Here is a 27,700-nt window from a genome sequence, read left to right on the forward strand (position 1 = left end):
CTCTGTCCACCTATGTAGATGTTCCATTAAAAAATCTGCCATTTCCAGCTACAACAGTCATTGACAACATTAACAATGTCTACAATGTATTCCTGATCAATTTCATGTTATTTTAATGGACCGAAAATGTGCTTTTCTTTCAAAAACAAGAACATTTCTAAGTGACCCCAAACTTTTGAACTGCAATGTGTGTGTGTGAATATATATATTGAGCGCTCTGGAGCAGGTTTTCATCAAGGATCTATCTGTACTTTGCGCCGTTCATCTTTCCTTGATCTTGACTAGCCTCTCAGTCCGTGCAGCTGAATAACATCCCGCTGAAACACACACACACACACACACACACACACACACACACACACACACACACGCTCTCACACACACACACACACACACACACACACACACACACACACACAGTGCATTCGGAAAGTATACAGTCACTTTGACTTTTTCCACATTTTGTTAAGACTCGGAATTTAGCTCAAGTGCATCCTTTTTCCATTGATCAATCCTGTGATGTTTCTTACAACTTGATTGGATTCCAACCTGTGATAAATTCAATTGATTGGACATGATTTGGAAAGGCACACACCTGTCTGTATAAGGTCCCACAGTTGACAGTGCATGTCAGAGCAAAAACCAAGCCATGAGGTTGAAGGAGTTGTCCGTAGAGCTCAGAGACAAAAATGTATTCTGTATTGAAGGTCCCCAAGAACACAGTTTCCTCCATCATTCTTAAATGGAAGAACTTTGGAACCAACAAGACTCTTCCCAGAGCTGGCTGCCCAGCCAAACTGAGCAATTGGAGGAGAAGGGCCTTGGTCAATGAGGTGACCAAGAACTCAGTGGTCAATCAGACAGAGCTCCAGAGTTCCTCTGTGGCGATGGGAGAATCTTCCAGAAGGACAACCATCTCTTCAGCATTCCACCTATCAGGCCTTTATGGTAGAGTGGCCAAACGGAAGCCACTCCTCGGTAAAGGCACATGACAGCCCTCTTGGGGCACCTAATGGACTCTCTGACCATGAGAAACAAGATTCTCTGGTCTGACGAAACCAAGATTGAACTCTGGCCTGAATGCCAAGTATCACGTCTGGAGGAAACCTGGAACCATCCCTACGGTGAAGCATGGTGGTGGCGGCATCATGCTGTGGGGATGTTATTCAGCGGCACAGACTGAGAGACTGGTCAAGATCAAGGGAAAGATGAACGCCGCAAAGTACAGAGAGATCCTTGCTCCAGAGCGCTCAAGACCTCCGACTGGGGTGAAGGTTCACCTTCCAACGACCCTAAGCACACAGCCAAGGCAACCCAGTAGTGCCTTCAGGACAACTCTCTAAATGTTCTTGAGCGGCCCAGCCAGAGCCCGGACTTTAACCCAATCAAACAGCTCAGGAGAGACCTAAAAATAGCGGTGTAGTTACGCTCCCCATCCAACCTGACAGAGCTTGAGATGATCTGCAGAGAAGAATGGGAGAAACTCCCCAAATACAGGTGTTCCAAGCTTGTAGCATCTTACCCAAGAACACTCGAGGCTGTACTCGCTGCCAAAGGTGATTCAACAAGGTACTGAGTAAAAGATCTGAACAGTTAGGTCAATGTGATATTTCAGTTTTTTCTATTTTTATAAATTCACTAAAATGTATAAAAAAACATTTTTTGTTTCATCATTACTGTGTGTAGATTGATGAGGGTAAAAAATGATTGAAATTTAGAATAAGGTTCTACCATAACAAAATGTGGAAAACGTCAAGGTATGTGAATACCTTCCTGAATGCCCTCTGTATACTCTATATACTGTATGTATGTGATGGGATATATAGACAATATTGACAGTATATGGATATAATATGTGGTATATCTGAAGAAAAGCATCTGTACAGAAATAGTTCAATAGGATAGGCCTTGACTAGAATACAGTATATGTATATGAAATGGATAAAACGAGGAGCTGTTGCGCCTTCTTCACCACACTGTCTGTGTGGGTGGACCATTTCAGATCATCAGTGATGTGTACGCCGAGAACCTTCTCCACTGTGGTCCCGTCGATGTGGATTGGGGGCATACTCCCTCTGATGTCTCATTTAGTCTACGATCAGCTCCTTGGTTTTGTTGATGTTGAGGGAGAGGTTCTTTTCCTTTTCCTTCCTGTTTTCCAGGGCCCTCACCTCCTCCCTGTAGGCTCTCTCGACATCGTTGATATTCAGGCCTACCGCTGTTGTGTCGTCTGCAAACTTGATGAATGAGTAACAGCAATGTATGTGATGAGTCAGATAGAACATAACCATTTCAGAGAAGCTGACAGCACAGCGTGGTTTACACACACAGCTTCACACACACACAGCTTCACACACACACCTACACACACACACACACACCTACACACACACACACACACACACACAGCTTCACACACACACCTACACACACACACCTACACACAGCTTCACACACACACACACACACACACACACACTTGCAATACATCTGGGGTGCATCGCTGGGTTGTGGATTGAGAGTCTACCTGTTGTGCACTTTCAGAACGACCCTAGGGAAATGAAGAACAAAAACAGCTCCCCTCCACACTTCATTTGCCTCTAACAATGTCAAGGTGCTTTTCCAAGACAAATCCAGGAAGTCACCCTTATTTGGAACAGAAGTTTAAATCCGGATCAAACCCAATCTGTTCTGCCTCGCTTCCCCCTCGTCACTTGAACTGCTCTAAGTCATCTCACAGGGAGGAATAAGACAGAGGAAAGAATATCAAGAAAACCCACTGAATCCTTTGGTGGAGTTAAAAGCAGAGTCCTCTAGAGTGCTGTGTAGTAACGTTGAGGAAAGCTAGAGCGCCAGCAGGAGACATACAGTAGCCGTTGCTGTGTTTTGTCATTGGTGGTAGGACGGTGTTGCAGCATCTCTTGTGGCTTGTGTGGTGTGAATGTCACAACAGGGTTGTTCCTCTCGACCCCGGCCTCTCTCTAAACGAGCACCGTGTTTAAACACTCACACAGCGGATGGATTCTGAACAGATTCCAGCTGACACTCTGATACACGTGAACATCCACAACACACACACACACAGCGTATCAGTCCGTACTGAAACAACAGTTACCAGCTCATCATCTCAGAGTACACACTCTATGGAGCTGAGAGGGGAGGGAGGGGGAGGGAAGAGAAGGGGAAAGAGATGATGCTGAGAGGAGAGGGAGGGGGGAGGGAAGAGAAAGGGAAAGAGATGATGCTGAGAGGATAGGGAGGGGGAGGGAAGAGAAGGGGAAAGAGATGATGCTGAGAGGATAGGGAGGGGAGGGAAGAGAAGGGGAAAGAGATGATGCTGAGAGGAGAGGGAGGGGGGAGGGAAGAGAAGGGGAAAGAGATGATGCTGAGAGGATAGGGAGGGGAGGGAAGAGAAGGGGAAAGAGATGATGCTGAGAGGGGAGGGAGGGGAGGGAAGAGAAGGGGGAAGATATGATGCTGAGTGGGGAGAGGGTGAGGTGGGATTGGAGAAGAGGAGAAGGGGGAAGAGATGGTGCTGAGAGGGGAGGGAGGGGGAGGAGATGGGAAGAGATGGTGCTGAGAGGAGAGGAGAGGTGGAGTTGAGAGGGGATGGAGGGTGAGAAGAGGGGAGAAGGGGAGGGCCTGCAGGTAGACAGAGGTGAGGATATTGGGGACATACTGTGAGACCACTTGTCTCTACTCTCTCTCTCTCCATTTCTCTCTCCCAAGTCTTCCCTCCCTCTCCTCCTCCCCCCTCTCTTGCTCCTCCTCCTCTTTCCCCCTCTCTCCTCCACTCTCTGCCTCAGTCTAATTCTCATTTTTTTCTGTGTCACATACAGTTAGGATGGCTCCTTGTTCCCCTTGCTTCTAAAGTACACTGATTTCTGTTCCTAAGCCAAAAACTACCCAGTACTAATGACTGGCACGATTACATCACTCAGACTGCGCTCCAGCTCTGCCGGGCCAGGGCGGCCTCATGAAATATTCACAGTGCTTTAGCTTTAGCTGGCTGTATTCCTTCTGATCCGCTGTTCCCTCTACATGAGAGCACTGGGACCTCTGTGTCTGTTCCGTCTACATGAGAGCACTGGGGCCTCTGTGTCTGTTCCCTCTACATGAGAGCACTGGGACCTCTGTGTCTGTTCCCTCTACATGAGAGCACTGGGACCTCTGTGTCTGTTCCCTCTACATGAGAGCACTGGGGCCTCTGTGTCTGTTCCCTCTACATGAGAGCACTGGGACCTCTGTGTCTGTTCCCTCTACAGGAGAGCACTGGGGCCTCTATGTCTGCCCACTTTGGTCCCTCTGTGTGTGTGATATTTGTGTGTGCACAGCCAAGGCTGGTTTAACTGGGAAACAGAGAAGGAACCAGCAGCATGACTGTGTTCAGCACAAGCTTACCCTGAGTAGTGTGAATCACATGGGCAAAAAAGGGTTAACCCCATTTAGGGTTTCGTCCAAGGAGCACAGCTCTGCCGCAAAGGAGCTGGGCTATCAAAACCAACACAGATCCCTTGGCCAAACTCTTCATATTCGTATAAGTTTCTGTATCGTGTGCTTCTGTGTGTGTGTGTGTGTGTGTGTGTGTGTGTGTGTGTGTGTGTGTGTGTGTGTGCGCGTGCGCGTGTGTGTACTACAGACCGGTGTGAGATCGAAGTTCAAACCGGAAGAGGGGAGAGCAGTGCTTTGCAAGATTTTCTGTGGGTTCCACTATTCCCCTTGATGTTCTGTGAGTTCCACTATTCCCCCTGATGTTCTTTGGGTTCCACTATTCTCATTGATGTTCTGTGGGTTCCACTATTCCCCCTGATGTTCTGTGGGTTCCACTATTCCCCCTGATGTTCTGTGGGTTCCACTATTCTCCTTGATGTTCTGTGGGTTCCACTATTCCCCCTGATGTTCTGTGGGTTCCATTAATCAATGGCTCACATCTGGGCTGGAATAAGTAGATGTTTATAACTTTTACACAAGAAACAGAATCTAGATTTTTTTTAAATTTTTTTTTACACATTCTTATCTAAAGCGACATACAGGCGCAATTAGGTGTAATTGCCTTGCCTCAAGGGCACATTGGCAGATTTTTCACCTAGTCGGCTCAGGGATTCGAACCAGAAACTTTTCTGTTAATAGCCCAATGCTCTTAACCGCAAGGCTACCTCCACTTAGTCAACCCACACATACTGCTGATCACTGAAAAGTAACGGACAAACAGACGCACAAGGTGGCATGCACCAGCACCAGCACCAGCACCAAACAGTTACAGTATTCCAGGGCACGTCGATGGCACATAAAACAGAGAACAGGAGCACGTTCTACACATACTGTAAACCTCCACCTGATGTGTTCAAAAACATTCTGCTCCAACAGTTTGACCCCTGACCTCTGGATATTAATAGAGAGAAGGAGAACAGAGATCTTAACATGGGGAACCAAACACACAATCTCCCTCACAGTCCATACCATAATATCGATCTTTCGATCTTATGGTTTCGATCTTTAAAAACTACAAGCATAAAGATACATTCATATCGGTGCAGGATTATGGTACATAGACAGACTCACCTATAGCAACATGCTGTAAACAGTGCCAGGTTAGAAGAATAGGACCAAACTACAAGGCTGTTTCATTCCACTGAAGGGGTAGAGAATATAAGCTGAATTCATCCTTAACAGCTCGACATGCTCACTTTAAATCCAATCACAGAGAATATAGATTTTATCGAGTTACTTTGATGTGGAGAAAGAAAATCTAATGAATTTCCAAGATGAAAGAGAGTAAGTGATACATGAAGGAAGTACATTAACCATCTAGAGGTGATGTAACATGTAGAGGTGGTGTAACATGTAGAGGTGATGTAACATGTAGAGGTGGTGTAACATGTAGAGGTGGTGTAACATGTAGAGGTGCTGTAACATGTAGAGGTGGTGTAACATGTAGAGGTGGTGTAACATATAGAGGTGATGTAACATGTAGAGATGATGTTACATGTAGAGGTGATGTAACATGTACAGGTGGTGTAACATGTACAGGTGGTGTAACATGTAGAGGTGGTGTAACATGTAGAGGTGGTGTAACATGTAGAGGTGGTGTAACATGTAGAGGTGGTGTAACATGTAGAGGTGGTGTAACATGTAGAGGTGGTGTAACATGTAGAGGTGATGTAACATGTAGAGGTGATGTAACATGTACAGGTGGTGTAACATGTAGAGGTGGTGTAACATGTAGAGGTGATGTAACATGTAGAGGTGGTGTAACATGCAGAGGTGGTGTAACATGTAGAGATGATGTTACATGTAGAGGTGATGTAACATGTACAGGTGGTGTAACATGTAGAGGTGGTGTAACATGTAGAGGTGGTGTAACATGCAGAGGTGATGTAACATGTAGAGGTGATGTAACATGCAGAGGTGATGTAAAATGTAGAGGTGGAGTAACATGTAGAGGTGGAGTAACATGATGTAACATGTAGAGGTGGTGTAACATGTAGAGGTGATGTAACATTGTGTAACATGTAGAGGTGATGTAACATGTAGAGGTGGTGTAACATGTAGAGGTGGTGTAACATGTAGAGGTGGTGTAACATGTAGAGGTGGTGTAACATGCAGAGGTGATGTAACATGTAGAGGTGATGTAACATGCAGAGGTGATGTAAAATGTAGAGGTGGAGTAACATGTAGAGGTGGAGTAACATGATGTAACATGTAGAGGTGGTGTAACATGTAGAGATGATGTTACATGTAGAGGTGATGTAACATGTACAGGTGGTGTAACATGTAGAGGTGGTGTAACATGTAGAGGTGGTGTAACATGTAGAGGTGGTGTAACATGTAGAGGTGGTGTAACATGTAGAGGTGGTGTAACATGTACAGGTGGTGTAACATGTACAGGTGGTGTAACATGGTGTAACATGTAGAGGTGGAGTAACAGGATGTAACATGTAGAGGTGGTGTAACATGTAGAGGTGATGTAACATTGTGTAACATGTAGAGGTGATGTAACATGTAGAGGTGGTGTAACATGGTGTAACATGTAGAAGTGATGTAACATGTACAGGTGGTGTAACATGTACAGGTGGTGTAACATGTACAGGTGGTGTAACATGTAGAGGTGGAGTAACAGGATGTAACATGTAGAGGTGGAGTAACATGATGTAACATGTAGAGGTGGTGTAACATGTAGAGGTGATGTAACATTGTGTAACATGTAGAGGTGATGTAACATGTAGAGGTGGTGTAACATGGTGTAACATGTAGAGGTGATGTAACATGTAGAGGTGGTGTAACATGTAGAGGTGGTGTAACATGTAGAGGTGGTGTAACATGGTGTAACATGTAGAGGTGGTGTAACATGTAGAGATGATGATACATGTAGAGGTGATGTAACATGTACAGGTGGTGTAACATGTACAGGTGGCGTAACATGGTGTAACATGTAGAGGTGGTGTAACATGTAGAGGTGATGTAACATGCAGAGGTGATGAAACATGCAGAGGTGATGTAAAATGTAGAGGTGGAGTAACATGTAGAGGTGGAGTAACATGATGTAACATGTAGAGGTGATGTAACATGCAGAGGTGGTGTAACATGTAGAGGTGGTGTAACATGTAGAGGTGGTGTAACATGTAGAGGTGGTGTAACATGTAGAGGTGGTGTAACATGTAGAGGTGGTGTAACATGTAGAGGTGGTGTAACATGGTGTAACATGTAGAGGTGGAGTAACAGGATGTAACATGTAGAGGTGGAGTAACATGATGTAACATGTAGAGATGATGTTACATGTAGAGGTGATGTAACATGTACAGGTGGTGTAACATGTACAGGTGGTGTAACATGTAGAGGTGGTGTAACATGTAGAGGTGGTGAGGTGTAACATGTAGAGGTGGTGTAACATGTAGAGGTGGTGTAACATGTAGAGGTGGTGTAACATGTAGAGATGATGTTACATGTAGAGGTGATGTAACATGTACAGGTGGTGTAACATGTAGATGTAACATGTAGAGGTGGTGTAACATGTAGAGGTGGTGTAACATGTAGAGGTGGTGTAACATGTAGAGGTGATGTAACATGTAGAGGTGGTGTAACATGCAGAGGTGGTGTAACATGTAGAGATGATGTTACATGTAGAGGTGATGTAACATGTACAGGTGGTGTAACATGTACAGGTGGTGTAACATGTAGAGGTGGTGTAACATGTAGAGGTGATGTAACATGTAGAGGTGATGTAACATGTAGAGGTGGTGTAACATGCAGAGGTGATGTAACATGTAGAGGTGATGTAACATGTAGAGGTGATGTAACATGCAGAGGTGGTGTAACATGTAGAGATGATGTTACATGTAGAGGTGATGTAACATGTACAGGTGGTGTAACATGTACAGGTGGTGTAACATGTAGAGGTGGTGTAACATGTAGAGGTGATGTAACATGTAGAGGTGGTGTAACATGCAGAGGTGATGTAACATGTAGAGGTGATGTAACATGCAGAGGTGATGTAAAATGTAGAGGTGGAGTAACATGTAGAGGTGGAGTAACATGATGTAACATGTAGAGGTGGTGTAACATGTAGAGGTGATGTAACATTGTGTAACATGTAGAGGTGATGTAACATGTAGAGGTGGTGTAACATGTAGAGGTGGTGTAACATGTAGAGGTGGTGTAACATATAGAGGTGGTGTAACATGGTGTAACATGTAGAGGTGGAGTAACAGGATGTAACATGTAGAGGTGGTGTAACATGTAGAGGTGATGTAACATTGTGTAACATGTAGAGGTGATGTAACATGTAGAGGTGGTGTAACATGGTGTAACATGTAGAGGTGATGTAACATGTACAGGTGGTGTAACATGGTGTAACATGTAGAGGTGATGTAACATGTACAGGTGGTGTAACATGTACAGGTGGTGTAACATGTACAGGTGGCGTAACATGGTGTAACATGTAGAGGTGGTGTAACATGTAGAGGTGATGTAACATGCAGAGGTGATGAAACATGCAGAGGTGATGTAAAATGTAGAGGTGGAGTAACATGTAGAGGTGGAGTAACATGATGTAACATGTAGAGGTGATGTAACATTGTGTAACATGTAGAGGTGATGTAACATGTAGAGGTGGTGTAACATGTAGAGGTGGTGTAACATGTAGAGGTGGTGTAACACGTAGAGGTGGTGTAACATGTAGAGGTGGTGTAACATGTAGAGGTGGTGTAACATGGTGTAACATGTAGAGGTGATGTAAAATGGTGTAACATGTAGAGGTGGTGTAACATGTAGAGGTGGTGTAACATGTAGAGGTGATGTAAAATGTTGTAACATGTAGAGGTGGTGTAACATGTAGAGGTGGTGTAACATGCAGAGGTGATGTAACATGCAGAGGTGGTGTAACATGTAGAGGTGGAGTAACATGATGTAACATGTAGAGGTGATGTAACATGTAGAGGTGGTGTAACATGTAGAGGTGGTGTAACATTGTGTAACATGTACAGGTGGTGTAACATGTAGAGGTGATGTAACGTGTAGAGGTGATGTAACGTGGTGTAACACGTGCAGGTGGTGTAACATGTAGAGGTGGTGTAACATTGTGTAACATGTACAGGTGGTGTAACATGTAGAGGTGATGTAACATGTAGAGGTGATGTAACATGTAGAGGTGATGTAACGTGTAGAGGTGATGTAACATGGTGTAACATGTAGAGGTGGTGTAACATGTAGAGGTGGTGTAACATGTAGAGGTGGTGTAACATGGTGTAACATGTAGAGGTGGTGTAACATGTAGAGGTGGTGTAACATGTAGAGGTGGAGTAACATGATGTAACATGTATAGGTGGTGTAACATGGTGTAACATGTAGAGGTGGTGTAACATGTAGAGGCGATGTAAAGTGTAGAGGTGATGTAACATGGTGTAACATGTAGAGGTGGTGTAACATGGTGTAACATGTAGAGGTGGTGTAACATGTAGAGATGATGTTACATGTAGAGGTGATGTAACATGTACAGGTGGTGTAACATGTACAGGTGGTGTAACATGGTGTAACATGTAGAGGTAATGTAACATGTAGAGTTGATGTAACATGGTGTAACATGTAGAGGTGATGTAACATGTAGAGGTGGTGTAACATGTAGAGGTGCTGTAACATGTAGAGGTGCTGTAACATGGTGTAACATGTAGAGTTGATGTAACACGGTGTAACATGTAGAGGTGATGTAACATGTAGAGGTGGTTTAACATCTAGAGATGGCCATACACTAGCCTTACGCCTGCCATACGCGTACCATACGCCTGCCATACGCTAGCCATACGCCTGCCATACGCTAGCCATGACGCCTGCCATACGCCAGCCATGCGCCTGCCATACGCCAGCCATGCGCCAGCCATGCGCCAGCCATACGCCTGCCATACGCGTACCATACGCCTGCCATACGCTAGCCATACGCCTGCCATACGCTACGCTAGCCATACGCCTGCCATACGCCTGCCATACGCCAGCCATACGCCAGCCATACGCCTGCCATAGGCTAGCTATACGCCTACCATACGCCTGCCATACGCCTGCCATAGGCTAGCTATACGCCTACCATACGCCAGCCATACGCCTGCCATAGGCTAGCTATACGCCTACCATACGCCAGCCATACGCCTGCCATAGGCTAGCTATACGCCTACCATACGCCAGCCATACGCCTGCCATAGGCTAGCTATACGCCTACCATACGCCAGCCATACGCCAGCCATACGCCTGCCATACGCCTACCATGCGCCAGCCATGCGCCAGCCATACGCCAGCCATACGCCTACCATACGCCAGCCATACGCCAGCCATACGCCTGCCATACGCCAGCCATGCGCCAGCCATGCGCCAGCCATACGCCTGCCATACGCCTGCCATACGCCTGCCATACGCTAGCTATACGCCTGCCATACGCCTGCCATACGCTAGCCATACGCCAGCCATACGCTAGCTATACGCTAGCCATACGCCAGCCATACGCCTGCCATACGCTAGCCATACCCCTGCCATACGCTAGCCATACGCCTGCCATACGCTAGCCATACCCCTGCCATACGCTAGCCATACGCCAGCCATACACTAGCCTTACGCCTGCCATACGCTAGCCATACCCCTGCCATACGCTAGCCATACGCCAGCCATACACTAGCCTTACGCCTGCCATACGTCTGCCATATGCGTACCATACGTCTGCCATACGCTAGCCATACGCCTGCCATACGCTAGCCATACGCCTGCCATACGCCAGCCATACGCCTGCCATACGCCTGCCATACGTCTGCCATACGCCAGCCATGCGCCAGCCATACGCCTGCCATACGCCTGCCATAGGCTAGCTATACACCTACCATATGCTAGCCATACGCCTGCCATACGCTAGCTATACACCTACCATATGCCTGCCATACGCCAGCCATACGCCTGCCATAGGCTAGCTATACACCTACCATATATGCTAGCCATACGCCTGCCATACGCTAGCTATACACCTACCATATGCCTGCCATACGCTAGCCATACGCCTGCCATACGCTAGCCATACGCCTGCCATAGGCTAGCTATACACCTGCCATATGCCTGCCATACGCCTGCCATACGCTAGCTATACACCTACCATATGCCTGCCATACGCTAGCCATACGCCTGCCATACGCTAGCCACGCCTGCCATACGCCAGCCATACGCTAGCCATACGCCAGCCATACGCCAGCCATACGCCTGCCATACGCCAGCCATACGCTAGCCATACGCCAGCCATACGCTAGCCATACGCCTGCCATACGCCAGCCATACGCCTGCCATATGCCAGCCATACGCCAGCCATACGCCAGCCATACGCCAGCCATACGCCAGCCATACGCCAGCCATACGCCTGCCATACGCAAGCCATACCCCTGCCATACGCAAAGCCATAGCCATACGCCAGCCATACGCTAGCCATACGCCAGCCATACGCTAGCCATACGCCTGCCATACGCTAGCCATACGCCTGCCATACGCTAGCCATACGCCTGCCATACGCTAGCCATACGCCTACCATACGCCTACACAGATGGTCATGTGCCGTCTCAATCTTCGCTTTCTCTCTCCCACTACTCTCTCCTCTTCTATCCTATCATCTCTCCCTTCTGCTAAATCCTTCTCCTTCCTGTCTCCGCCTCTTCGACCCTACTCTCCACCTTTTCTGCATCCTTATGACTCACTCATTCCAAGCTTACAGGACAGGGCTGTGGGCAGCTGAGTGAAATGGAGGAAAACTAATCTTACGGAGGACCTATCATCCTTCAACTCCCTCCTCTCTACCTTCTATTCCTCTGTATCTGCTGCTAAAGCCAATTTACATCACTCTAAATGTCAAGCGTCTGCCTCTACCCCTAGGAAATGATTTCCACCTTCTCCAACCTCGTTAATCTTCCACACCTCCCCCTCTCTCCAGATGACTTTGTCAACCACTTTGAAAAGAAGGTTGATGATATCCACTACTCATTCACTCAGCCTATCGAGTCACTGGTCTCAATCACACAGAACTACCTTACGCCTTGACTTCTTTCTCCAGTCTCATGGCTGCCCGCTCGACTCAATCCCCTCCTCCCTTCTCCAGATCATCTCCCATTTCTCACTTCCCTCATCAACTCATCCCTGACCACGGGCTGTGTCCCCTCTATCTTCAAAATGGCCTGATTCGCTCCCCTCCTCAAGAAACCAACACTCGACTCATCAGATGTTAAAAACTATAGACATGTATCTCTTCTTTCTTTTCTTTCTAAAACACGTGAGCGTGCGATCTCTGATCAACTTTCTCGTTATCTCTCTCAGAATGATCTTCTTGAACCTAACAAGTCAGGCTTCAAGACGTATCACTCAGAGACTGGTCTCCTCTGTGTCAGAGAGTCTCTCCACACTGCCAAAGCTGACTCTCTCTCCTCTGTGTCATGGAGGGTCTCCACACTGCCAAAGCTGACTCTCTCTCCTCTGTGTCATGGAGGGTCTCCACACTGCCAAAGCTGACTCTCTCTCCTCTGTGTCATGGAGGGTCTCCACACTGCCAAAGCTGACTCTCTCTCCTCTGTGTCATGGAGGGTCTCCACACTGCCAAAGCTGACTCTCTCTCCTCTGTGTCATGGAGGGTCTCCACACTGCCAAAGCTGACTCTCGCTCCTCTGTGTCATGGAGGGTCTCCACACTGCCAAAGCTGACTCTCTCTCCTCTGTGTCATGGAGGGTCTCCACACTGCCAAAGCTGACTCTCTCTCCTCTGTGTCATGGAGGGTCTCCACACTGCCAAAGCTGACTCTCGCTCCTCTGTGTCATGGAGGGTCTCCACACTGCCAAAGCTGACTCTCTCTCCTCTGTGTCATGGAGGGTCTCCACACTGCCAAAGCTGACTCTCTCTCCTCTGTGTCATGGAGGGTCTCCACACTGCTAAAGCTGACCCTCTCTCCTCTGTTCTCATCCTCCTAGATCTATCCACTGCCTTTGACCCCGTGAACCATCAGATCCTCCTCTCCACCCTCTCAGGGCTGGGCGTCTCAGGCTCTGCACACTCTTAGATTGTATCCTAACTGGCAGGCCGCTCAGTTCTAGGCCCTCTTCTCTCTATACACCAAGTCACTCAGCTACGTCATATCCTTACATGGTCTCTCCTATGATTGCTATGAGGATGACACTCAACTACACCCAGGTGCTTCACTGCAGCCGAAGTGAGTAAGACATTTAAACGTGTTAACCCTCGCAAGGCTGCAGGCCCAGACGGCATCCCCAGCCGCGCCCTCAGAGCATGCGCAGACCAGCTGGCCGGTGTGTTTACGGACATATTCAATCAATCCCTATACCAGTCTGCTGTTCCCACATGCTTCAAGAGGGCCACCATTGTTCCTGTTCCCAAGAAAGCTAAGGTAACTGAGCTAAACGACTACCGCCCGTAGCACTCACATCCGTCATCATGAAGTGCTTTGAGAGACTAGTCAAGGACCATATCACCTCCACCCTACCTGACACCCTTGACCCACTCCAATTTGCTTACCGCCCAAATAGGTCCACAGACGATGCAATCTCAACCACACTGCACACTGCCCTAACCCATCTGGACAAGAGGAATACCTATGTGAGAATGCTGTTCATCGACTACAGCTCGGCATTCAACACCATAGTACCCTCCAAGCTCGTCATCAAGCTCGAGACCCTGGGTCTCGACCCCGCCCTGTGCAACTGGGTACTGGACTTCCTGACGGGCCGCCCCCAGGTGGTGAGGGTAGGCAACAACATCTCCTCCCCGCTGATCCTCAACACTGGGGCCCCACAAGGGTGCGTTCTGAGCCCTCTCCTGTACTCCCTGTTCACCCACGACTGCGTGGCCATGCACGCCTCCAACTCAATCATCAAGTTTGCGGACGACACAACAGTGGTAGGCTTGATTACCAACAACGACGAGACGGCCTACAGGGAGGAGGTGAGGGCCCTCGGAGTGTGGTGTCAGGAAAATAACCTCACACTCAACGTCAACAAAACTAAGGAGATGATTGTGGACTTCAGGAAACAGCAGAGGGAACACCCCCTATCCACATCGATGGAACAGTAGTGGAGAGGGTAGCAAGTTTTAAGTTCCTCGGCATACACATCACAGACAAACTGAATTGGTCCACCCACACAGACAGCATCATGAAGAAGGCGCAGCAGCGCCTCTTCAACCTCAGGAGGCTGAAGAAATTCGGCTTGTTACCAAAAGCACTCACAAACTTCTACAGATGCACAATCGAGAGCATCCTGGCGGGCTGTATCACCGCCTGGTATGGCAACTGCACCGCCCTCAACCGTAAGGCTCTCCAGAGGGTAGTGAGGTCTGCACAACGCATCACAGGGGGCAAACTACCTGCCCTCCAGGACACCTACACCACCCGATGCTACAGGAAGGCCATAAAGATCATCAAGGACATCAACCACCCGAGCCACTGCCTGTTCACCCCGCTGTCATCCAGAAGGCGAGGTCAGTACAGGTGCATCAAAGCTGGGACCGAGAGACTGAAAAACAGCTTCTATCTCAAGGCCATCAGACTGTTAAACAGCCACCACTAACATTGAGTGGCTACTGCCAACACACTGTCAATGACACTGACTCTACTCCAGCCACTTTAATCATGGGAATTGATGGGAAATGATGTAAATATATCACTAGCCACTTTAAACAATGCTACCTTATATAATGTTACTTACCCTACATTATTCATTATTGAGGTGGCAACACGCATCTCTGCGTGCCTGACAGATATGTCAACTTGGATGTCGGCCCACAACCTCAAGCTCAACCTCGACAAGATGGAGCTGCTCTTCCCCCTGGGGAAGGCCTGCTCAAAGACCTCTCCATCACGGTTGACAACTCCATAGTGTCCTCCTCCCAGAGTGCAAAGAACCTTGGTGTGACCCTGTACAACACCCTGTAGTTCTCTGCAAACATCAAAGCAGTAATTCGGTACTGCAGGTTCATGCTCTACAACAACCTGTCTGGACTACTGCAATTTGCTGTTGGCTGGGCTCCCCGCCTGTGCCATCAAACCCCTGCAACTTACCCAGAATGCTTCAGCCCGCCTGGTTTTCAACCTTCCCCAGTTCTCTCATGTCACCCCACTCCTCCATCCACTCCACTGGCTTCCAGTCGAGGCTCGCATCCACTAGAACACCATGGTCCTTACCTACGGAACAGCAAGAGGCCCCTCACCTACCTTCAGGCTCAAACCCTACACCCCAACCCGAGCACTCTGTTCTGCCCCTATGAGAAGGCAGCTCTCGCTCAGCACAGTCCAAGCTCTTCTCTGTCCTGGCACCCCAATGGTGGTACCAGCTTCCCCCTGGTGCTAGGACAGCAGAGTCCCTGCCACCTCCACCCCATTTTTAGCTCTGACTCTACTGATAGCTACTTATTGAGGAACAATGTACTTACTATAATTGTGATATGTGGTTGTCCCACCTAGCTATCTTATTATGAATGCACTTACTGTAAACCGCTCTGGATTAGAGAGTCTGCTAAATGACTAACAAGTAAATGTGAAATGTGTAAGTGAGGGAGACATGCTGTTGAGTGGTTGTGCGGCGTTGACCACAGACAGCCAGAGCAGACAATCAGTATGTGACTGACTGGGCAGCCAGAGGGTGAGAGGTGGGTTCAGTGTGTGTTTGCATTCCAGCGGGTGAGGTAAACCTCTGGGCCTGTGCCACTCGCCCCGCAGGCCGCATCCGCCCCTGTGTCAGTGTGATGGTGGGAATGTAGTGACCCAGTATAAATAGCCAGGCCGAACACAACCTGAGACAACCTGAGAAACAGTTGTCAGATTCCCAAAGTCAATAGAGCATGTGGTCGACTTAACATCCTAAACCATAGCAGGGTAGAGACCACAAACACTCCTGTCACTCAGACCTTTTGTCACAGAAGTTATAGGAAAAATAATATCAATGTTTATTTTCTTGTCTTTTATCACTTTATTGAACACATAGAGAGAGACAGAGAGAGAGAGAGAGAGAGAGAGAGGCAATGTCAAAAGGCAGTAGGGATTCAGGATTCTAACCTTTGCCGACAGCATAGACATGTACCAGAGGCAGTTGCTTAGACTGCTTGACCACCCTATGCCACAAATCATTAAAAAAAATGTTTTACCTTCATTTAACTAGGCAAGTCAGTGAACCAATTCTTATTTTACAGTGATGGCCTACCCCGGCTAAACCCTCTCCTAACCCAGACAACGCAGGGCCAGTTGTGCGCTGCCCTATGGGACTCCCGATCACAGACAGTTGTGATACAGTCAGTGATCAAACCAGGGTCTGTAGTGACACATCTAGCACTGAGATACAATGCCTTAGACCGCTGAGCCACTCGGGAGTAATTATCAACAGTGTGATAACAAAAAGCACTTCACCGTCCCATACTCCCCACAAAAGGCACTTCACCGTCCCATACTCCCCACAAAAGGCACTTCACCGTCCCATACTCCCCACAAAAGGCACTTCACCGTCCCGTACTCCCCACACAAAAGCACTTCACCGTCCCGTACTCCCCACAAAAAGCCCTTCACCGTCCCATACTCCCCACAAAAAGCCCTTCACCGTCCCATACTCCCCACAAAAAGCCCTTCACCGTCCCATACTCCCCACAAAAAGCCCTTCACCGTCCCATACTCCCCACAAAAAGCCCTTCACCGTCCCATACTCCCCACAAAAAGCCCTTCACCGTCCCATACTCCCCACAAAAAGCCCTTCACCGTCCCATACTCCCCACAAAAAAAGCACTTCACCGTCCCATACTCCCCACAAAAAGCCCTTCACTGTCCCATACTCCCCACAAAAAGCACTTCACCGTCCCATACTCCCCACAAAAAGCCCTTCACCGTCCCATACTCCCCACATCAAAGTTCCTGTTTGAAGAACAACGATTTACACACGTTCAACTATACAAGCAACATAAAAGACATCAAGTGTACCTCAACGCATTGCAGAGTTGCTTATCAAGGAAACAGAGTCTGATGCATATGGGGAATGACAGTTTGAGTCGACCTCCCATCCCTTCCCTTCTCTTCTCTTCCTGTCTCTTTACTTCCCTGTGGCTGTTCCTGATAGGCTACAGGGTGTAACACCATCCCTTCTCTTCTCTTCCCTTCTCTTCTCTTCCCTTCTCTTCCCTTCCTGTCCCTTTACTTCCCTGTGGCTGTTCCTGATAGGCTACAGGGTGTAACACCATCCCTTCTCTTCTCTTCCCTTCTCTTCTCTTCTCTTCCTGTCTCTTCCTGTCTCTTTATTTCCCTGTGGCTGTTCCTGATAGGCTACAGGGTGTAACACCATCCCTTCTCTTCTCTTCTCTTCCTGTCCCTTTCCTTCCCTGTGGCTGTTCCTGATAGGCTACAGGGTGTAACACCATCCCTTCTCTTCCTGTCTCTTCCTGTCCCTTTCCTTCCCTGTGGCTGTTCCTGATAGGCTACAAGGTGCAACACCATCCCTTCTCCTCTCTTCTCGTCCTGTCTCTTCCTGTCTCTTCCTGTCTCTTCCTGTCTCTTTACTTCCCTGTGGCTGTTCCTGATAGGCTACAGGGTGCAACACCATCCCTTCTCTTCTCTTCTCGTCCTGTCTCTTCCTGTCTCTTCCTGTCTCTTCCTGTCTCTTTATTTCCCTGTGGCTGTTCCTGATAGGCTACAGGGTGTAACACCATCCCTTCTCTTCTCTTCCCTTCTCTTCTCTTCCCTTCTCTTCCCTTCCTGTCCCTTTACTTCCCTGTGGCTGTTCCTGATAGGCTACAGGGTGTAACACCATCCCTTCTCTTCTCTTCCCTTCTCTTCCTGTCTCTTCCTGTCTCTTTACTTCCCTGTGGCTGTTCCTGATAGGCTACAGGGTGTAACACCGTCCCTTCTCTTCTCTTCTCTTCCTGTCCCTTTCCTTCCCTGTGGCTGTTCCTGATAGGCTACAAGGTGCAACACAATCCCTTCTCTTCTCTTCTCTTCTCTTCTCTTCTCTTCTCTTCCCTTCCTGTCTCTTCCTGTCTCTTCCTGTCTCTTTACTTCCCTGTGGCTGTTCCTGATAGGCTACAGGGTGTAACACCGTCCCTTCTCTTCTCTTCTCTTCTCTTCTCTTCTCTTCTCTTCTCTTCTCTTCCTGTCCCTTTACTTCCCTGTGGCTGTTCCTGATAGGCTACAGGGTGTAACACCGTCCCTTCTCTTCTCTTCTCTTCCTGTCTCTTCCTGTCTCTTCCTGTCCCTTTAATTCCCTGTGGCTGTTCCTGATAGGCTACAGGGTGTAACACCATCCCTTCTCTTCTCTTCTCTTCTCTTCTCTTCTCTTCTCTTCTCTTCTCTTCTCTTCTCTTCTCTTCTCTTCTCTTCTCTTCTCTTCTCTTCTCTTCTCTTCTCTTCTCTTCTCTTCTCTTCTCTTCTCTTCTCTTTTCTTCTCTTCTCTTCTCTTCCTGTCCCTTTACTTCCCTGTGGCTGTTCCTGATAGGCTACAGGGTGTAACACCATCCCTTCTCTTCTCTTCTCTTCTCTTCTCTTCTCTTCTCTTCTCTTCTCTTCTCTTCTCTTCTCTTCTCTTCTCTTCTCTTCTCTTCTCTTCTCTTCTCTTCTCTTCTCTTCTCTTCTCTTCTCTTCTCTTCTCTTCTCTTCTCTTCTCTTCTCTTCTCTTCTCTTCTCTTCCTGTCCCTTTACTTCCCTGTGGCTGTTCCTGATAGGCTACAGGGTGTAACACCATCCCTTCTCTTCTCTTCCCTTCTCTTCTCTTCCCTTCTCTTCCCTTCCTGTCCCTTTACTTCCCTGTGGCTGTTCCTGATAGGCTACAGGGTGTAACACCATCCCTTCTCTTCTCTTCCCTTCTCTTCCTGTCTCTTCCTGTCTCTTCCTGTCTCTTTACTTCCCTGTGGCTGTTCCTGATAGGCTACAGGGTGTAACACCATCTCTTCTCTTCTCTTCTCTTCTCTTCTCTTCTCTTCTCTTCTCTTCTCTTCTCTTCTCTTCTCTTCTCTTCTCTTCTCTTCTCTTCTCTTCTCTTCTCTTCTCTTCTCTTCTCTTCTCTTCTCCTCCTGTCCCTTTACTTCCCTGTGGCTGTTCCTGATAGGCTACAAGGTGCAACACCATCCCTTCTCTTCTCTTCTCTTCCTGTCCCTTTACTTCCCTGTGGCTGTTCCTGATAGGCTACAGGGTGTAACACCATCTCTTCTCTTCTCTTCTCTTCTCTTCTCTTCTCTTCTCTTCTCTTCTCTTCTCTTCTCTTCTCTTCTCTTCTCTTCTCTTCTCTTCTCTTCTCTTCTCTTCTCTTCTCTTCCTGTCCCTTTACTTCCCTGTGGCTGTTCCTGATAGGCTACAGGGTGTAACACCATCCCTTCCCTTCTCTTCTCTTCTCTTCTCTTCTCTTCTCTTCTCTTCTCTTCTCTTCTCTTCTCTTCTCTTCTCTTCTCTTCTCTTCTCTTCTCTTCTCTTCTCTCTCTTCTCTTCTTCTCTTCTCTTCTCTTCTCTTCTCTTCTCTTCTCTTCTCTTCTCTTCTCTTCTCTTCTCTTCTCTTCTCTTCTCTTCCTGTCCCTTTACTTCCCTGTGGCTGTTCCTGATAGGCTACAGGGTGTAACACCATCCCTTCTCTTCTCTTCCCTTCTCTTCTCTTCCCTTCTCTTCCCTTCCTGTCCCTTTACTTCCCTGTGGCTGTTCCTGATAGGCTACAGGGTGTAACACCATCCCTTCTCTTCTCTTCCCTTCTCTTCCTGTCTCTTCCTGTCTCTTCCTGTCTCTTTACTTCCCTGTGGCTGTTCCTGATAGGCTACAGGGTGTAACACCGTCCCTTCTCTTCTCTTCTCTTCCTGTCCCTTTCCTTCCCTGTGGCTGTTCCTGATAGGCTACAAGGTGCAACACAATCCCTTCTCTTCTCTTCTCTTCTCTTCTCTTCCTGTCTCTTCCTGTCTCTTTACTTCCCTGTGGCTGTTCCTGATAGGCTACAGGGTGTAACACCATCCCTTCTCTTCTCTTCCCTTCTCTTTTCTTCCTGTCCCTTTACTTCCCTGTGGCTGTTCCTGATAGGCTACAAGGTGCAACACCATCCCTTCTCTTCTCTTCTCTTCTCTTCCTGTCTCTTCCTGTCTCTTCCTGTCTCTTCCTGTCTCTTCCTGTCTCTTCCTGTCTCTTTACTTCCCTGTGGCTGTTCCTGATAGGCTACAGGGTGTAACACCATCCCTTCTCTTCTCTTCTCTTTACTTCCCTGTGGCTGTTCCTGATAGGCTACAGGGTGTAACACCATCCCTTCTCTTCCTGTCTCTTCCTGTCTCTTTACTTCCCTGTGGCTGTTCCTGATAGGCTACAGGGTGTAACACCATCCCTTCTCTTCTCTTCCCTGTGGCTGTTCCTGCTAGGCTACAGGGTGTAACACCATCCCTTCCCTTCCCTGTGGCTGTTCCTGCTAGGCTACAGGGTGTAACACCATCCCTCCCTTTCCCCCAGTAACACTGCACCTAGTCAGCAAAAGCAAGCTCCCACGTGTTCATCAGCAAGGAAGCAAAGATAAGTAAACACGAGGGGAAACTCAACAAGATGCACCAGAAAATAACTGAGGGCATGAAGCTAAAACAACATGTTCCTTTAAGACAAAAAGAGAGAGAGAGAGAGAGAGAGAGAGAGAGAGAGAGAGTGACAGAGAGACAGAGAGAGTGACAGAGGGAGAGAGAGTGACAGAGGGAGAGAGAGAGCGACAGAGAGAGAGAGATAGCGACAGAGAGAGTGACAGAGAGAGAGAGAGAGCCGCAGAGAGACAGAGAGAGCGACAGAGAGACAGAGAGAGAGAGAGAGTGACAGAGGGAGAGAGAGAGCGACAGAGAGAGAGAGAGAGCGACAGAGAGACAGAGAGAGTGACAGAGAGAGAGAAAGAGCGGCAGAGAGACAGAGAGAGCGACAGAGAGACAGAGAGAGCGACAGAGAGACAGAGAGAGAGAGAGAGCGACAGAGAGAGAGAGCGACAGAGAGACAGAGAGAGTGACAGAGAGAGAGAGAGAGCGACAGAGAGAGAGAGAGAGAGACAGAGAGAGAGAGAGAGACAGAGAGACAGAGAGAGTGACAGAGGGAGAGAGAGACAGGGGAGAGAGAGACAGGGGAGAGAGAGACAGGGGAGAGAGCGACAGGGGAGAGAGCGACAGGGGAGAGAGCGACAGAGAGCGACAGAGAGACAGAGAGAGTGACAGAGGGAGAGAGAGACAGGGTAGAGAGAGACAGGGGAGAGAGAGACAGGGGAGAGAGAGACAGGGGAGAGAGAGAGAGAGAGGCAGCAAAGTGAAAAGTAGGGCAAAGCACTGTACCTCACACAGCTGCGGGTCCTGAGAGTGTCTGTCTGTCTGTCGGGGGAGCAGGTGCTGTCCCAGGGTACTGACCCAGTAGAGCTGGAGGAGGAGGGGGCGCTGCACTGGGCTGGACTGGGACGAGCAGGCACACATTACCATGGACTGTTCCCTCCTCTTCTCCTGTCTGTCCTTTTCCTGCTCTGTTTTACTCTAACTCTGCTCCTCTCTCCCTCTCTTTTTCTCTCTCCCTCTCCTTCTCTCTCTCCCTCTCTTTTTCTCCCTCCCTCTCTCTCTCTCTCTCTGACTGACCACGCTCTCAGGCGTACGGAGAAACAAAAACACTAATATAGACAGACACACAGAAAAACGAGGAGGAAAAGGGGAGGGGGAGTTAAAAATGAAGAAAAAAATGTCCCTCTAGCCAAAGTTACATCTCTCTCTCTCTCTCTCTCTCCCTCCCTCCCTCCCTCCCTCCCTCTCCCCCCCTCTCTCTCCCCCCCTCTCTCCCCCCCCTCTCTCTCTCCCCCCCCTCTCTCTCCCCCCCTCTCTCCCCCCTCTCTCTCTCTCCCCCTCTCTCACAGAGTTCTCAGTGAACCAACAGTGGTGTGGTGGCTGAATCAGGACAGCCATCTGTTGAAACATGACTGCCTCTTTGCTTTACTCACTCACTTACAGTGGGAGAGAGAAGGGAGGGAAGGAGGGATAGAGGGAGGGCAGGGCAGGAGAGGAGGAGGTGAATAGGGATAGAGGGCTGTACTGCCTTCCTGTGCCCAGTCTGAAAACAGAACACTTTCTCTTGGTGAGGGAAGGAGAGAAAGAAAAGGAGAGACATAATGGGAAGTGGAACAGAGACCAAAAGAGAGGGAAAGAAGTGAACGAGAGAGAGGGAAACGGGACAAGTTTACAAGTCAGAAGTGTAGTGGGTGAAGGGAGGGAGAGAGAGGGGAGGAGGGAAGGAGAGAGGGAGTGGGAACAGAAGCACATTTTGGGGAGGGTGGGGGTGAAATGGAAGGCTTGGCTCAGATCCTCAGTATTCATGGTTATTCATGTGGCTGGTACATTTTGGGCTTAATGGCCGTGTTCGCCAGTAGAGTACAGAGAGAGGAACAGGGCTGTAATGTTGCATTGTAACCCTATAGCACAGAGAGACAGAGAGATATTACTAACACCAAGGACACATACACACACACACACACACATATTTGTCTCGCACTCCGAATCAAACACAAAACTTACAACATTCAGATACACAGACTGACACAAACACACCCAAACACTCCCACAGTCTAAGCCAATAACTCCCACAGTCTAAGCCAATAACTCCCACAGTCTAGGCCAATTGAACAATAACAATAAGCATAGAGGACATGTGCAGGTTGGTTGGTCTGTCAGACACTGTCCCTCATCTTATGGCAGGCAGCAAAGTAGTGTGCTGCTAACCCACAGCTCTCTGCGTCCTCCCCCAACAGGACGGGTAGCCTATTCTCATCAGAGAGGTCTTTGAAACCTTGAATAAGGTTTTCAAATTTGGGGAAATGACACTGTAATTGTTTTATATTTGGGGCATTTTGTCATGAAATGCATTTCTGTCGCAGGTTCTGCTGTTGTACAGTGGTTGCACAGCCTTTCCTCTACAAGGAGCCAGGTTTTCCTGTGTTTACCCTTCTCAATGGCAAGGCTGTGCTCACTGAGGCTGTACTTAGTACTTATCTCTCTGTCTCTCTCTCAAAGTATTTCTCTCTTCTCTAAAATATTACATCTGGTCCCTCCCTCCCTCCCTCCCTCCCTCCCTCCACCATGGGAAATGTCCTGTCCAGCTGTTTTAGCAGGCAGGTTTAGCCTAAAGGACATTCCCCTTACATTATACAGACTAGTGATGAGAAAAGGAAAGAGAGAGAGAGAGAGAGAGAGAGAGCGGCAGAGAGAGAGGGAAAGAGAGAGAGAGATACAGGGGGAAGATAGAGAGAGCGAGGGAGAGAGAGTGAAAGAGAGAGAGAGAGGGGGAAAGATAGAGGGGAAGAGAGAGAGAGAGAGAGAGAGAGAGAGAGAGAGGGGGAGAGAAAGAGTTAGTATGAATGTACAGTACATAAACTAGATTAGGGGTTTCAGGCTTGCTGTAAAAAGGAGTGTTCAGTTGTCACGGGAGGGGCAGAGAACAGAAACACAATGCAGTATCCCAGTAGTCGCAGTAGCTTACAGCCAGCAGCTTGTAGACGAAGGTGAAACACAATGCAGTATCCCAGTAGTCGCAGTAGCTTACAGCCAGCAGCTTGTAGTCGAAGGTGAAACACAATGCAGTATCCCAGTAGTCGCAGTAGCTTACAGCCAGCAGCTTGTAGACGAAGGTGAAACACAATGCAGTATCCCAGTAGTCGCAGTAGCTTACAGCCAGCAGCTTGTAGACGAAGGTGAAACACAATGCAGTATCCCAGTAGTCGCAGTAGCTTACAGCCAGCAGCTTGTAGTCGAAGGTGAAACACAATGCAGTATCCCAGTAGTCGCAGTAGCTTACAGCCAGCAGCTTGTAGTCGAAGGTGAAACACAATGCAGTATCCCAGTAGTCGCAGTAGCTTACAGCCAGCAGCTTGTAAACGAAGGTGAAACACAACATAATGGCTGCAGTATAATAAGTACTCTTAGGAAAAAAAAGTTTTATCTAGAATCTAAAAGGGTTCTTCAGCTGCCCCATCAGAGAACCCTTTGCGGAACCCTCATTGGTTCTAGGTAGAACCCTTTTGGTTCCAGGTAAAAACCCTTTCCACAAAAGGTTCTACATGGAACCCAAAATAGTTCTACCGGAAACCAAAAAAGGTTCTACCTGGAACCAAATAGGGTTCTCCTATGGTGACAGCCGAATAACCCTTTTGGAAGCCTTTCTTCTGGGAGTGTATGAGTGAACTTGAAGAGATAAAAATGAGAGCACAGAATCAATGTTACCAACTTTTTGAGTTTTCTGACTTCACTGGATTCTACCAGCTAACCAGTCATCTCCGTCCCAGACCACCGGGTGAGGCATGCCTACTTCCCACAGTTGACAGTGCATGTCAGAGATAAAACCAAGCCATGAGGTCGTGTGTATGCCAGTGACAAAAAAAAATCTAAATTTGGTTGGTTTTGGATTCGGGCTGGTTGGTGGGATGTTGAAAAACTCAAGGGGTTTCGTAAAGCATTGTACTTTGCTGGTATTGAAAGTTAGTGTATCAAATGAAGTGTCACAATTGAATCAAAGTGAATGGAAATAGGTGTGGTTTGAGACACCTGCCCATCTACACCCTCCTTATGCTTCTACCCATGAGAGGTACCAGTGAGGAACAGTTTACTGTCTGGAAGACAAAATCATCATGCGATAGTGAATTTACCCATCCTTGTGCACTTGTCATCTCTTAAATTTGCCCTTGTTATACATTTAGCCTTACTGTGACCTTTTTAGACCTCAGTTCAGCCCATTGTGCATTCTGTTGTTTTTGAGCCACCCTTGGTATTCATGGACAGTTTAACAATGACCCTATCTCAAGTCTAAAGTGGCTTTCTCATCTCTACTACAGCTTGCAATTAAACAAAAAACAAAAAAAGTAATGAGGTTGAAGGAATTGGCCGCTCAGAGACAGGATTATGTCGAGGCACAGGGTACCAAAACAATTCTGCGGCATTGAAGGTCCCCAAGAACACAGTGGCATCCATCATTCTTAAATGGAAGAAGTTTGGAACCACCAAGACTCTTCCTAGAGCTGGCCTCCCGGCCAAACTGATCAATCGGGGGAGAAGGGCCTTGGTCAGGGAGGTGACCAAGAACCTGATGGTCACTCTGACAGAGCTCTAGAGTCCCTCTGTGAAGATGGGAGAACCTTCCAGAAAGACAACCATCGCAGCACTCCACCAATCAGGCCTTTATGGTAGAGTGGCCAGACGGAAGCCACTCCTCAGTAAAAGGCACCCGACAGTCCGCTTGGAGTTTGTCAAAAGGCACCTAAAGGACTCAGACCATGGGAAACAAGATTCTCTGGCCTGATGAATCCAAGATTGAACTCTTTGGCCTGAATGCCAAGCGTCACGTCTGGAGGAAACCTGGCACCATCCCTACGGTGAAGCATGGTGTTGGCAGCATCAGACTAAGGCGAAGGTTAACTTTCTAACAGGACAACGACCCTAAGCACACAGCCAAGCTAATTCAGGAGTGGCTTCGGAACAAGTCTCTGAATGTCCTTGAGTGGCCCAGCCAGAGCCTGGACTTGAACCCGATCAAACATCTCTGGAGGGACCTGAAAATAGTTGTGCAGCGACGCTCCCCATCCAACCTGACAGAGCTTGAGAGGATCTGCAGAGAAAAATGGGAGAAACTCCCCAAATACAGGTGTGCCAAGCTTGTATCGTCACACCCAAGAAGACTCAATGCTATAATTTCTGCCAACGGTACTGAGTAAAGGGTCTGAATACTTACATAAATGTTATATTTCAGTTTTGTCTTTTTAATACATTAGCAAAAATAACTGTTTTTGCTTTGTCATAATTGGGGTATTGTGTGTAGATTTATGAGGGGAAAAAAACGATTGAAAACATATTAGAATAAGCCTGTAACGTAACAAAATGTAGAAAAAGACAAGGGGTCTAAATACTTTCCCAATGCATTGTTCATTGTTCAGTGCATCCCCAGTACAGGCAAAGCATAGTAGGTTCTTTACTGTGGAGCTACAGTGTCAGGGAAAGGTTGAAGATACCAATCAGATGCGTCTGGGAGGTGATGAATGTCTGTGTTTCCTGCCCAGGGCTAATTCCTTCCCACAGGCACTCTTAATGCCAATGTGGACTACATTACTTGTGAACACCATGCACTCCTAAATCCATCTGTAAAAAGCCTAACTTTTGATTTCTGGTTTATAATCTTATGTTCTGAGCATGTGATCACAGAAACATTGCATTCCCCATCCTGCCGTAATGTGTAAAATCCTCCCACAAAAACACCACCAGCACACAAAATAACACAATAAAATTGTATTTGTCAAATGTGCCAAATACAACTCTTGTAGACTTTACCGTGAAATGTTGCCTACGATCCCTTCCCAAAAATGCAAAGTTTAAAATACACAAGAATGCAACTATATACAGGAAGTACCAGTACAAGATCAATGTGGAGCTATATACAGGGAATACCAGATCAATGTGGAGCTATATACAGGAAGTACCAGTACCAGATCAATGTGGAGCTATATACAGGAAGTACCAGTACCAGATCAATGTTGAGCTATATACAGGGAGAACCAGATCAATGTGGAGCTATATACAGGGAATACCAGATCAATGTGGAGCTATATACAGGAAGTACCAGTACCAGATCAATGTGGAGCTATATACAGGAAGTACCAGTACCAGATCAATGTTGAGCTATATACAGGGAGAACCAGATCAATGTGGAGCTATATACAGGGAGAACCAGATCAATGTGGAGCTATATACAGGGAATACCAGATCAATGTGGAGCTATATACAGGAAGTACCAGTACCAGATCAATGTTGAGCTATATACAGGGAGAACCAGATCAATGTGGAGCTATATACAGGGAATACCAGATCAATGTGGAGCTATATACAGGAAGTACCAGTACCAGATCAATGTGGAGCTATATACAGGGAAGTCAATGTACCAGATCAATGTGGAGCCATATACATGACCAGTACCAGATCAATGTGGAGCTATATACAGGGAATACCAGATCAATGTGGAGCTATATACAGGGAATACCAGATCAATGTGGAGCTATATACAGGAAGTACCAGTACCAGATCAATGTTGAGCTATATACAGGGAGTACCAGATCAATGTGGAGCTATATACAGGGAGAACCAGATCAATGTGGAGCTATATACAGGGAATACCAGATCAATGTGGAGCTATATACAGGAAGTACCAGTACCAGATCAATGT

The 27,700-nt window shown here is 47.6% G+C and overlaps 1 protein-coding gene across 1 annotated transcript in view; it reads right to left on the minus strand.

The window, feature by feature from the left end:
- Positions 1–22,125, minus strand: part of LOC112222430 (extracellular sulfatase Sulf-2-like) — a 290,565-nt gene extending 268,440 nt beyond the window's left edge. Inside the window, exon 1 of the mRNA XM_042304151.1 lies at positions 21,799–22,125. The gene's annotated coding sequence lies outside the window, so the exon portion shown is untranslated. The remainder of the gene's footprint in view (positions 1–21,798) is intronic.
- Positions 22,126–27,700: the final 5,575 nt, after the last annotated feature.

This window comes from Oncorhynchus tshawytscha, linkage group LG22 (assembly GCF_018296145.1).
Source record: "Oncorhynchus tshawytscha isolate Ot180627B linkage group LG22, Otsh_v2.0, whole genome shotgun sequence".
In the NCBI taxonomy this organism is placed as follows: domain Eukaryota; kingdom Metazoa; phylum Chordata; class Actinopteri; order Salmoniformes; family Salmonidae; genus Oncorhynchus; species Oncorhynchus tshawytscha.